The sequence below is a fragment of the Bos javanicus genome, chromosome 22 (assembly GCF_032452875.1).
Source record: "Bos javanicus breed banteng chromosome 22, ARS-OSU_banteng_1.0, whole genome shotgun sequence".
Taxonomy (NCBI): Eukaryota; Metazoa; Chordata; class Mammalia; order Artiodactyla; family Bovidae; genus Bos; species Bos javanicus.
In genome coordinates, this window is record NC_083889.1 from 5,163,566 (window position 1) to 5,176,412 (window position 12,847).

General features: G+C 46.6%; 1 protein-coding gene across 2 annotated transcripts in view; it reads left to right on the forward strand.

Annotated features, from left to right (window-relative positions):
• TGFBR2 (transforming growth factor beta receptor 2) overlaps positions 1-12,847 on the forward strand; it is a 92,441-nt gene that overhangs the window by 24,261 nt on the left and 55,333 nt on the right. The window lies entirely within an intron of this gene.

The following is a 12,847-nucleotide window of genomic DNA, read 5'->3' on the forward strand; positions in this document are numbered from 1 at the left end:
CAGGAAACCTGGGTTCAATTCCTGGGTCAGGAAGACCCCCTGGAGAAGGAAATGCAACCCACTCCAGTATTCTTGTCTGGAGAATCCCATAGACAGAGGAGCCTGGCAGACTCCAGTCCATGGGGTTGCAAGAATCAGACACGACTTAATGAGTAAAACCACCACCACCAAGGTGGTGAGAGACCGTGAAATGGAGTAGAATGTGCTCTCTCAGTCTCCTAGGAACCATGCCGCTTTTTACACACGTTGGCCTTTGCTCCAGCACGGGGTCGGTTGAATGAATGAGACTGAGTGCAAATCAAAGACACCGAAGTCAGCTGCTTACAAGAGTTTGCATAAAACTCTTCTGAAGAACTATAAACTTCACTGTAGTCAAGAACTGTAGCTTGACTTCCTAGTCAAAGGTAATTGACAACATTTTGAAGTTGAAGTTGCATGCTCCACCCTTAGCCCTTGTGGTGAATGTTACTTCACCATCGCCCATCGTTGGAAGCATCCCACTGGATCCCAGGCCCGAGTGATAAGATGCACTTCTAGGGCCTTGTGGTTCTCCTTTTTCCTGGTTAAAATGACTGTTGGATGGATAAAGAAGATGTGGTACACACACACACACAATGAAATACTGTTCAGCCGTAAAACAATGAAATCATGCCTTTATAGCACCATGGACGCTACTGGAGATGATCATTCTAAGTGAAGTCAGAAAGAGGAAGACAAATGCCATGTGCTGTCACTTACGTGTGAAATCTGAAATACGACGCAAGCGAGCATAGAGTCTGTGAGGCTCAGACTGTGAGATCAGACTTCGGTTGCCGAGGGGGAGGTGGGGATGGGCGTCTAGACGGAGCAGAGGCAAACGATTATATGTAACGTGGAAACTCAAAAGCGCCCGCTGTGTAGCACAGGGAACTATGGAAAAGAATATTCACAAACTGTATCTCTGGATAACTGAATCACTGCAGCAGAAATTATCACGACATTGTAAATCAACTATACTTAAAGAAAATAACTTTAAAAGGTAAAATGACTATTGGGATCTAACTTGACCCTCCTGCAACCTGTTGACAAAGATCATCATGTAAATGCTGCTTTCTCTTCTCACCAACTGCGGGGCTCTCGGGACTTGCAGGGGTGGGGTGGGGCTTTTAACTTGTCACTTGTTGGAAGATAGCATGATGTGGCTCACAGCTACTTACCTGCGCAGAGCCTTTCACACTATTTACTGCAAGTAACAGGAAGGTCATGGCAGCCCGGGAAGGGCAGAGACCCGCCTCACTTTCTCGTCCAGTTGCGCCTTGAGAAAACAAGCCAAGTTGCCCAGTTTAAGGGCAGATTCTCATTTTGTTTCAAATTTCCTACCCTTTGTTGTCCTTTCTTGAACTTAACAATGCTTGAAACTTGTTTCTTTTCAGTTTCACTTCCTCTGCTTGAAGGATGTGAAGAGGGGGGTTTCAAAATGGGTGGCGTTATCTTAGAAGCCAAAGTGAACCTGAGCATGCTTTTTCCTCCTCCGATGCCAGCAAACCAAGGTTTGTTTGGCTGCTCTTAATCCAGTAAAGGTGCCCCACTCGCCCTTCCCTCGCCCATGGCCAAGTTCTTCTAGAATTGGGTCCCTGTTCACATAACACTGAGACTCAGAGTGCTCTTTACTTTCATTTCCTTAAAATTGACTGTATTTTCTTTTCCTTAATTTGCATTTTGGAGAGAATCAACCTTAAACAGATGGCATAGTAGTAGGAGCTTGATTTTGAATTTTGGCCTTTAACTCAGCCAAGACTTATGGAGCCCCTGATATATGGCCCACCTGGGCTGAGGCTGTCTGTCCTGGAACAAGACAGGTGACATTCCTGGCTTCATGAAGTTGCCAGCCTCTGCCTACCAGCCTCAGCTAGGTACTTAAACACTTCCCTCATCTGTAAAGTGAGAACATCAGTCTTTCATAACTACATGTCACACATAAGCAAGGCAGTGAGCAAGCAAAAGGGTCAAGTGTAACCATTCCTGTTGTTATCAGTTATCATTCAAGCTGAGCTGGGGAAATGGATCTGAGTAAACTGTTAGCAGTAAAAGTCTCTGTTCTAAATTGGAACTTCCTCCTCATCCCCCATAGTTGGTGGAAAGGCCTCTCTACGGGCTGAGTGGAAAGTGATCCTCTGTCCCCTGACAGCATTTTCCTTCTTTCCACTCTCGTGATGTGCGGCTGACACTCTGGTTTTGCTCTTAGAAGCCCGGGTCAGCTGCCCTGATCAGGTGTGTGTCTGTGCGCATGAAGGGGGGATGCGGGTCCTTCAGCAGTGTGCTGAGAAGTGGCCCATGGTGGGTTTCTCCATCTGCAGAGAATACACAGCGAAGCGAGAGTCCTGAAGCCGTTTCTCTCGTGAATGGAAACATGACATCTCATGGCATTTAAGTAGGGCTGCCAGGTCAATGCTGGGACATGTTTGAATTATTCAGCTTTCATGACTTTGGGGGTGGAACTGTGAATGTTTTCCAAAATGAAAAGGACTTGAGACATCGTTGTGCTCAGCACAGTATTTGACTGGTCCGAGGATGAGCTGTGTAGACTGGTTGGGAGCCTGGAGCCCTGCCGTGGTCTTCTAGAGCCTGCTCCACTCCTTGCCTGGCCGGTTCTCCAGTGTGATTCGGGGAGCAGTAGCCCCTCGTGAATTTTTACATGATGAAATGGACTCAAGGAAAAGAGGTTAAGAAATAGTGTTTTCCATATATCTGAGTGGCATGGAGCCCCTCTTAGCTAGACGCTTAAAAATCTAGTCAACTTGTTGTCTGTGTTCTCCACTTTTCTGTCCGCTGTGAACCTAAGTGTCCCGGGTCTTTTGCTTAAGAAGGAAAGCCAGCCATAACCGTATTTCAGCATGTTAGAATTCCAGAATCTTAAAGTGCCTCCTTGCCTCCCCATCTCTGAATGTTGAAATTCACTAATTTTATCAGCACGTTGCCAGATAACACACTAGGTGACTCAAAGCCAAAGCAGACCAGCTCTGGCTTGTTGAATGTTTTGCAAAGGTCAGCAGAGGATTGGAAAACTTGACCTTCAGCTTACTACCTATTTGCCAGATCTAAGCTGGTTGTAGACAGTATTTTAAAACCACATTTTTTGTTTCTAGAAGGATTGTTAAAAGACCCTAAGCACTCTTGGAAACCTTTTGGTAACAATGATTGTTTCCATTCTATCTCTGAAAGCTTTGGGAGCATCACAGTAACAAAAGTTATGATATTTCGTTTTGTCTGTTCACTCAGATGTCCTGAAAGATTTCTTGGAAGTCATCAGGCTGCTGCATCCAGTTGATAACTGGGAATAGACTTACCAGACTCTTCGTTATCTTTGTCGCTGGCATGCCTTTCCTGTAATTTTCGTAACGGAGAGAGAACATTGCCTACTCTGTTCCTCTTCTCCCCAGAGAGTGCTTGTATGGCACTTCTTCTGTCTAGATGGCTTTTACATGTATGTCAAGCCTGTTTTCTTTCCATCTTGACCCTAAAAAGTACCATTTCATAGATCAAGAAATGGAGGTTCTAAGAAGTTAAGTGGCTGACCCCCAAACCTGAACTCACACTCACGTTTTTGTCTTGAAAAGTCTTGGACTTTACCAGCCTGCCCTTATTATAAGCAAGGTAATTGCAGAGAACCAAAGCTGCCTTCTAAGAAGCTTACTGCTCCCCCACCCTCTACCTGCTCCCCTCAGCTCCAGCTGGCCGCATTCAGGGTCTTTGCCTTCGGCTGGAATGAGCGTACGCCTCTGCTCTTAGACCTCTGTAGCAGGAATCTCTGTTTTATTGTTCAAAGCAAGAAAGATGAGGGCTTACATATGACCTGTGGCTTTGTCTCTCTTTGACTGTCTCTCATTGACCTTCCGTAAGTTATTCACCTCTTCGACCCTTAATTTCCCCATCTATAAAATGATGATGAGAAAATTCCATGGCATTTGTGATGAGTAAATGAACTAATCATCACAGCGCTTAACACTGGACTATGCATTTGGCTTGCATCCAGTAAATGGTGATAATAGAAATAATAGTATTATTATAGATCAGTTCGCATAGATCTGATTTCTGAAGCAGAAAATGTCCCTTCTCCTTGAACTGAAATGTGAGTAGCCAGAGCAGAGAAGCAAATGCATATTGGAAAATATCCATAGTAGAGAGTTCATCACAAATTTTTACATTCCTGTGAAACCTCTAGTAATGGAAGAGAGAATTGAATGGACACGATAAACACTCACTAATGGAAAACATTTAGATGGCTGCAGGGTGGGGCAGGGAGGCCGGAGCCGCGGAGCAGCAGCTGGGAGGAGGCGCAGGCACAGGTGCTCTGCACCACCTCGAGGGTGCCCACCCTCCCCTCCAGATCGCGGTTATGTGAGGGGAGGTGGTCCATTGTTGCCCCTTCTTTTTATTTTCTTAAATTCAGTTAGAAATCCAGCTTTTCATGTAACATCTCCTCATTTTCAGACTTGGTTCACATCTGAAACAGAACTTAAGCCATATCTGGTTGCCATCCCCACCTCCCGTCCGACGTGGTGATCTCGGCTGCGGCATCTCCTAGCCTGGGCCAGCCCAAGGCTCCCTCGTTGCCAGAAACCCAGCCTCTCGAACCAGACTCACCATCTAAAGGAGTATCTCTCCTGAGTGTAGTAGCATTTCCGGCCCTTTTCCAGATCACAAATATGGGAATTATCTGCTTTGACTGATATTTTCACATACGTCATAAAACTGTAATTGAAAGTCCTTTCCAGCACTGGGCGCACACCAGGACACTGAAGCACATTTTGAAAGAGAGTTAGGGAAAAACGGCCACAGAAATTTAGGAATGAAAAGCCGGATCTCACAGGAAATTGATACTCAGACCAAATTCCTTGCTTAGTTGAAGCAAACAGCTTAACCCAAATACCTATTTTTCTGATGGTCAGATAGTTGCTACCTTTTAAAAAATCCTTTCCTACCGGGATTTTGTATTAGTTCTGGCATTTTGCTTTCAGTTGCCTCAGCATTTTGAGTTAAAGTATTGTTTAATTCATAAATAAGTAACTTAATGGAAAAGCATATCTTTGGGTAGACTATTTGAAAGTTCTTTTGGCAAAAATCATTTTGTGCATGTTTTTAATTTCCTGTCAGATCATAAACATCTTGCAGAAAGAACCGTGCTGTATTCTGTCCAACCTTTCCATAAAAGGTTAATATGAAGGCTCTTCCAGGGCAGATAAATAATGCATGTTTGTTTATGTTGGCTAATTTTTCTGCTAAGTAATAAATGATTTTAGCTGAATTGGAATGTGATAACACTCCATAAATCCCGTGCTCATTATCTTGCCTCCATCAGACTATTTACCATGTTGTTTTGACTGTCACTAAGAGAGTTAATCACCTTTTATTTTCAATAATCTCTGTGTTATTTTCCTTGTTGCTACAGCCCGTCGTCAAGTCATATCACCTGAAGGAGAAGAGAACTGTTTTCTCCGTTACTATTACTTTCTGTAACGGGCCGACTCTAATGGCCTTCCTAGCAGGATGGTTACGACGTTGCTGGTCTGTGAAGTGGCGCCACAGCCTGCTCTTCCCTCGGTGAACGACCCCATGTGCACTGATGTGGGCTCCTGCTCGTCAGCTCGTTCCCTCTTTTCCTCAGCCCCAGTGCCGGCATGCTCTTGGGTTTTGGCTTGTTTCAAAAATTCTACAGTTAGGATTTATGCGCTACAGATAAACGCGCTGTTAAAAATCAGCTTTCTCAGTGATGAACTAAAGTTGGCAAGTTTGGACGGTGGTTTTTGTTGCAGACTGCTCACCTCTGCCCAGCCTTCTCAGAAGAGTGTTTTATCCATGAGATCTCTGTTAAAGTTGGGAGACCTAAAAGTGGTGCAGCTCTCTGAACAGGCAGAAGTGCCTGTATTTTGAAATACTGCCTCTGGCTACAAGACAGATATTTCCATCTGCAAGAGTCATTTTAAATGTTTGCGTTTTATCACCTGATATGTGACCTGATTCTGGGACATATATCAGAAAAAAAAAGCGAATTCAGCAGCTTGTTTGAGAACTCAAACTGTACTCCATTCCTCAGTGATCCAAGAAATTCAGGGATAAGCAGAAAACAGAGCCTGCCTGCTTGGGAGTTATTTGGAGTTCTTGGGGCTGGGGAGTATAAAACAGGGAAGAAGCAGGTGAAATCCCTACTAGGTTGTTTTACGTTTGCCACTCTATTCAGCTCTAGCTTGTCTTAAACATATATTATTAGTTTTATATGTATATAACTCCTTTAATAGTTCCTTGCAAATCAAAATTTAAAAATCCTAGTTCAAAGGCACAATCAAGTTTTCAATTTAAAGTACTCTATGGAATTAATCCCTTTGAAAGATCCCGTAATTCCTTAATTTGCTTGTTTGGGGAATACAAATTTATGTTTATATGGCTTAAAGCCATCCATAGATCCATAGTGAAGTGTTAAACTCATGAGCCAAAAAGGCTAAAAAAAAAAGAAAAGAAATCCTTAAAGCTAAGTTCCCTCGGTTGAACAAGTCAGAGGGTGGAGAATTATTACAGACATAAACACACACACACACACACACACACACACACACCCCCTACCACCTTCCAGGGCTTCAGAGAAACACACACACACACACACACCCCCTACCACCTTCCAGGGCTTCAGAGTTAGCTCCGTAACAGTGGCATTAGACTGGAGTTGTATTAGGAGGGCAGAGGGCCTGCAACTGTCCAGATTCAGGGGTTTATTCACCAGCTCCTGATTTTTAAGTTTTTAAACCAGGCTTGAGTTTCTTCAGTTCACTCAGAGTGTTGCTGTTGTTCAGTCGCTCAGACATGTCCGACTCTTTGCGACCCCATGGACTGCAGTGCGCCAGGCTTCCCTGTCCTTCAGTGTTTCCCAGAGTTTGCTCAGACTCACGTGCATTGAGCCAGGGATGCTGTTTAGCCATCTCACCCTCTGTCGCCCCCCTTCTCCTTATGCTTTCAGTCTTTCCCAGCATCAGAGTGTTTTCCAATGAGTTGGCACTTCACGTCATGTGGCCAGAGTATTAAAGCTTCAGCTTCAGCAACAGTCCTTCTAATGAGAATGGAATAGTCCTTTCCTGTAGTCTCATAATAGATTAGGTAGACAAAATCAGATTCTGTTGTTGCCTGTTGTGCTTCTGCTGGGACATTTTTTATGCCTCCTCACTCTCCTTGTCTTTTGTAAATCTAGTTTTGGTCAAGCCATGCTATGAGCTGTGTAAACCTCGGACATCCCTGTGGCTCTCCTTCTCTCCATCTGTCAAAACAACGATTGTTGTTGAATAATTCTCTGTCTCCAGAGATCCTGCCCATAGATTGTCTGGATTCCGCACTCTGCTCAGCCCCTCGTGGTCTACGCTCTGCTCCCAGTCAGAGTGCCTTTCTGTCCTCTCACGCCTCTGAAAACCACCCATCCTTTAAGAATAAGCTCCTCCATGAATCTGGCTACCCCTGTATCAGCTTTTTGTCCTTTTCTGACCTCATGCTTGCACGGAAAGCAAGTTGGTTGCATCTGATAGCTTTGCCTTTCTATCTAGTACGTAAGCCACAGGAGGGCAGGGACCCACCTAACGTTTAAGTCTCTTTCTGTGTGGAGAGGATTTCAGAGACCTGATGAATCCCTGGTTGTTGACCATGTAGTCAGCAGTTTCAATGTGGAAAAATAGGTGTCTTTTCTTACTAGGCTTTTGACTGCTAGGAATGATCTCCTTGCCTCTTCAAATAGATTTTAGAGTATGGATTAGGTCATGCTTGGAGGGTCCTTAAGGAGTATTATCATTGCAAAAAATATTTACGTGAGAAACATGGATGCCTTCAGGCTAGTGTCTCTGAGTCTTTTCTGTGAAGACTCTGGCCTCCCAGTTACCTCTGTGGTGGTTTTTCCAGAACAGCTCCTGGTGCCCAGAGACCTTGGGGGACTGTCGTTGGAGAAAAGCCCCTCCTCTCCCGCTTTCAATATACTTATCATTACTTAAGGGATGAGGGTTAAAATACAATTTTAAAACTAATAAAGAAGGTATTGCCTTGTGTTAGAAGTTCCGAGTATGCAGCAGATGTTCAGAGAAGGAAAATCTTTCTCAACTATCTCTGGCTTAATTATGAGGTATCTTTTTGGTATATTTATTTACTTATTATAGCAATTGGCCAAAGGCTTTGACTCACTGGGGAATGTCTCTCTTTTCATTATGAATATGAAGGGTCCTGTGCGGTTGTTCGGTGCTTCGTTCTGGGCTAGAGAACGCGTGTGACAGGCCCCTAGACTGGTCCCACTGGTCTCAGGGGCCCTGGATGTCTGTTGCCTGCATCGCAGACCATGGTGGCTGGCTGCCAGATGGTAGCCTCTGTGTCTGACTCTGAAACGCCAACTGCAATTGAAAACCTTCTTGCCGAGAACAAGTCTTTCCATTCCGGGACCATATGGTGATCAGAGCCTCTGGGCCCACGATTGTTTATGGGGGCAGGCTCAAGAGAAGAGCAGATGGGAAGAACTGTCATAGGAGAGCGTGGCTGGAAAAATGGTGAGGAATTGGTATTCAATTTTGCTAGATCTGAATGAGTGGAGACAGGGGACTCATGGCCAGCCACAAGCTGGGTTCTCCACAATTCGGCCCGAAGAGTGACCGGGCAGCTTCAGCGTCAGCTGAGCATGGGGTCAGTGCCTACCTGAGAGGAGGGGCGGAACCTGTGAGTGCTTGGCGGGGCTCCAGTGCTGGGTCTCTAATCAAACGGGAGCCTGGGGCTTGCTGTGAAGGTAGAGGATTGATGGCTACAATCAGCTGACCTTCCGAGAAGTAGATTACCCTCAGTCACGTGACTGGGCATCCTCCAGTCAGTTGGGTGGCCTTACATACAAGCAAGAACTGAGGTTTCCTGGAGAAGGAATTCTGCCTGAAAACTGCAACACTGGTTCCTGCCCGAGTTTCCAGCTTGCCGGCCTGCTAGAAATTCCAGACTGGCTATCCCCGCCATTGCATGAACCAGTACACATAGAAAACACACCCGGGTGGGTTTAGCATGTCCCCAGGGGATTTGTGTGCTTATTAGTGTCAGAGGAGCACTGCTGTGAGTCATAGTGGTTCTGTTCGCCAGTTGCCTTGGATTATTCTTTGAGATGCTGCACTTGGTTATATCAGTTTTAATAATCCTTGCTATGAAATTTATAGCACAAAGCAAGACATACACAGGTGTTTGTAGAATAAATGAATTTCTAAGTGCCCTCAAAACATGCTGTAAAATGACAGTAGATAGATGCAGGAATTCAAAGCTACCCAAATGCATTTCTGCCCAAATGTTTGGGATTATTTCTGGAATTTTGAGACTTTACCTAATAGTTCAGCTAACGGTAGACACCATTCCAAAAGGTATGCAGTCACAGTTTGTATGCAAAATCCTTAATATTTTTATGGAATAATCTAACCCTTATTAGGCTGCTCATCTTTGACCTTCAAAGACAACAGTGCTGCTGCTCAGTCACTTCAGTCGTGTCCAACTCTGTGAGACCCCAGAGATGGCAGCCCACAAGGCTCCCCCGTCCCTGGGATTCTCCAGGCAAGAACACTGGAGTGGGTTGCCATTTCCTTCTCCAGTACTGTTCTAGAAATAGACACAGCTAAGCATTTACTTTATTCATATTCTTAAGACCTGGCAGCAAGGTCTCTAGGCAGCAAGTTTGGGGAAAACGTGCTCTAAAATGAGGAAGGCGATGTGATCGAGACTGAAGGTCTTGCCATGAATCATGGGTCTATGTGAAAAGAAGTCCATGTGACCGTCATGTGCTGAAGGGAGGCCGCCTTCGCTCACTTCCTTTGCTGGGTGGCTTTCTAGGTGAGAGATCTTCTCATTCTGGAGAATGCTGCATGCTGGCTCAGTGTGTCTGGCTCTTTGCGACCCCATGGACTGTAGCCCACCAGGCTCCTCTGCTTGGGGCTCTCCAGGCAAGAGTACTGGAGTGGGTTGCCATTCTTTTCCCACGGACTGGAATGCACAGAGGCAGTCGTATGTGGAGTGAATGACCATGTCCCCCTGCCCCCGCTCCTTCCCCCAGCCGCTCTTGCCTCCCATTCTAATTAGCCTTGAACTGTCCAGCAGGTTCTCGGTGACCTGTGACGACTCTGGAGTGGGCCTAGGTTTCTTCACCTGGGACTACGGCCCTTCAGGGAATAGTGAAGCGATGAACCAAAGTTTGTATGCATTTCTCTCTACCCCCTCACTCCAGAGTGAGAGCAGAAATCTTTTATCACTATTAGGTGGCCCCCAACAAAGGTGTGAAGAGCGCTGTGTCCCTGCACTTACCTCTCTGCCCCACCAGGGCTCCTGTTCACAGAGGACAGTGCTGGCTTTGAGCAGAGGTTGGAAGTTCCTTGCTGGCAGAATGCTCCAGGTCAGGAGCCTCCTGGTCAGCTAGTAGGGAGTGGCTGGTAGGGCTGGGGGCATGGCAAAGACTATGCCCTGTGTCAAGGCTTTCAAACTGAAAAAGAGAAAAAGCTGCCAAGCTAGAAAGTCCATTCACCTCAGCAGTGGTAGCTTTTACTGTCACAAAGGGGGAAATGGGGCCTCCTTGCGGGTACTTAGGAGGCTCTGTGATAACTGAACACCTTGACAAACAGGTGGGGTGCACACAAGCTGCCTCCCTCCATGGGCCGTGCCTCCAAGCGGGGGTCAAATGGGCCTTTCGCCTCTCCCCAGAGTTCACCGGTGCGAATTCTCACGTTTGGCCTCCCCACCGGGCAGCCAGGCTAGGCAGCTCCCCGAGACCCGGCCCCCTAACCCTGCAGCCTGCTGGCCCTTCTTTCTTCTTCTCCTCTTCTTTCTGTTTTCGGGATGACACTTTTTTGTCTCTTCCCTGTGGACTGTTCTGCAGGCATCAGATCTAAAGCACTTCTGCTTGTCCACACGTCTGTGGCTGCTGCCGCCGCTTTCACCAGCAGTCACATCTGACTGTCTTGCTCTCCCATCACTTCTCACTGTCGTTTTGTCCCATTTCTTAGCTTTTTGCTAGAAAAGGATTTGCCGGCGCAGGAAGGACTCCTTTGCATCAGCAGTGTGTCGGAGTGCGGATCTCGTGGCTTTGGTGCGTGTTTTCCTCCGGCTCTGCTGAGAGGCTCCCCTCCGCTGTCACAGGCGTTATGTGTGTGTGCTGTGGATGGGGAGGGTATGTCTGTGCCGCTTTGTTATGTACCTGTTATGTCATTATGTCAGTGTCTCAGCCTTGGCTGCGTGTGAGAATTGTCTGGGCAGCTTCTAAAAGTCCTGGTGCCCAGGGCACCCTCCAGAATAATTAAATCAGCATGTCTGCGGGGTTGCGGAGTACTCCATGAATTTGTTAAGCACCCTAAATGATGGATGGATTTCAGCACGGGCCCCAAAGTTGATAACCACTAATGGAGGCTAAAATCCTAAAATGCTGGAAGGCTGAATTCCAAGTCCTGGAGGCTTGATGTTATATTTAAAAGCAACAAAGCTTTCTAACCAGCAAATAGATGTTTGTCTGAAGCTACTCTATTAAAAAAAAAAAATCAAATAAACAGAAGACAGCCTGGCTTTTTTTTTTTTTCCTTGCCCATGTCTTTTAGGGAAGCCCGAAGGGTTAATTTAGCTGTTTCACAAATGGATCCAAATCTAACCATTGTAGGGGAAAAAAAAATACATATATATATTATGTATTTTTTTTCCCTGTTGTCTTAGTCTCAAATGGAACGCAAGATTCAGAGAACATTGCAGCCTGTATTTTTAGCTAAGTTTAGTTAGAGCTCTTGGTCCGGGAGACATTGAGAATTTCAAAATAGTTTGTTACCTCAAAATACATTTCCTGAAATGGACTTGAGGCCTGAGAGGGATGAATGGGTTTTTTTTTTTTTTGCTTCTATATTTATTGTACCACAAGAAAGCAAATCTTAAATTTATGTAAGTTTTTATTTTTAGAGACCCAGGAAACAGGTGCTTTGCCCAAGCGACAGAAGGCTGCGTGGCAAAATGTCAATGGCAGACTAGAATTCATGGGCAGGGAGCGGTGGGGGAGGGCCCTGAAGCTGTGCACCTGGCCTCAGGCCAGAGCATCCTTAATGCAGGGGCGGACCATGAGGGCTTGCTCAGGCCTGGGAAGCACCGTCCCACCTCCTGAGGGCGGGTCTGGTCCTGTGACCCTGCGCCCGGGTGCCCTGTCTTTTCTCGTCTAGCAAGAAGGGGCTTTGAGTTCACGTTTGTTGAGGATACCCTGGGCTCCATCTCCCGGCTCACACTTTCAGTTGCCAGCACTGCCACTGGCAGAGGACCTCACAGAGGAAGAAGAGGGGCGAGGGTGTCATGCCTTGTCAGCGCCCCTCAGTGTGACGTGTGCTGCAGGGACAGTTTGCCTTCAGCGTGTCACTGGTGGACGTGAAGGAGTCTCATGTTTGCTCGCGCACTCTGCCCGGGGTGAGTGGAGAGCGCTGTGTCCCTCCCTGCCTGGTGCAGAGCCAGATGTGCACCTCTGTGTTTGCTCCTTCGTGGATTAGCTGGTCACCATTGAGCAGTACACGTTTTGGGTGGCATCTGAGCGATAGCCCCTCTTCTTGGCCCTGGAGAGGCAGCGTGGAAACAGGCAGAGAAGGCCGCTTGGAGCTTGCGTTTGGTGTGGATTGGAAGCCACTGGGTGGTGGGGAATGTGCAGAAGATCAGACGAAGCCCTATGTTGATTGCCTTAGGACCACGCGGTGACGTTTAACAGAGGCCAGGAAGGTGCAAGAGGGCAGGTGAAGGCCAGAGGAAGGGCAGGACCTGAGGCAGGCGGGAGCCTGGCTTCCCCCTGGAGAGGCCCTGGTGTCCTCGAGGGGAGTGAGTGAAG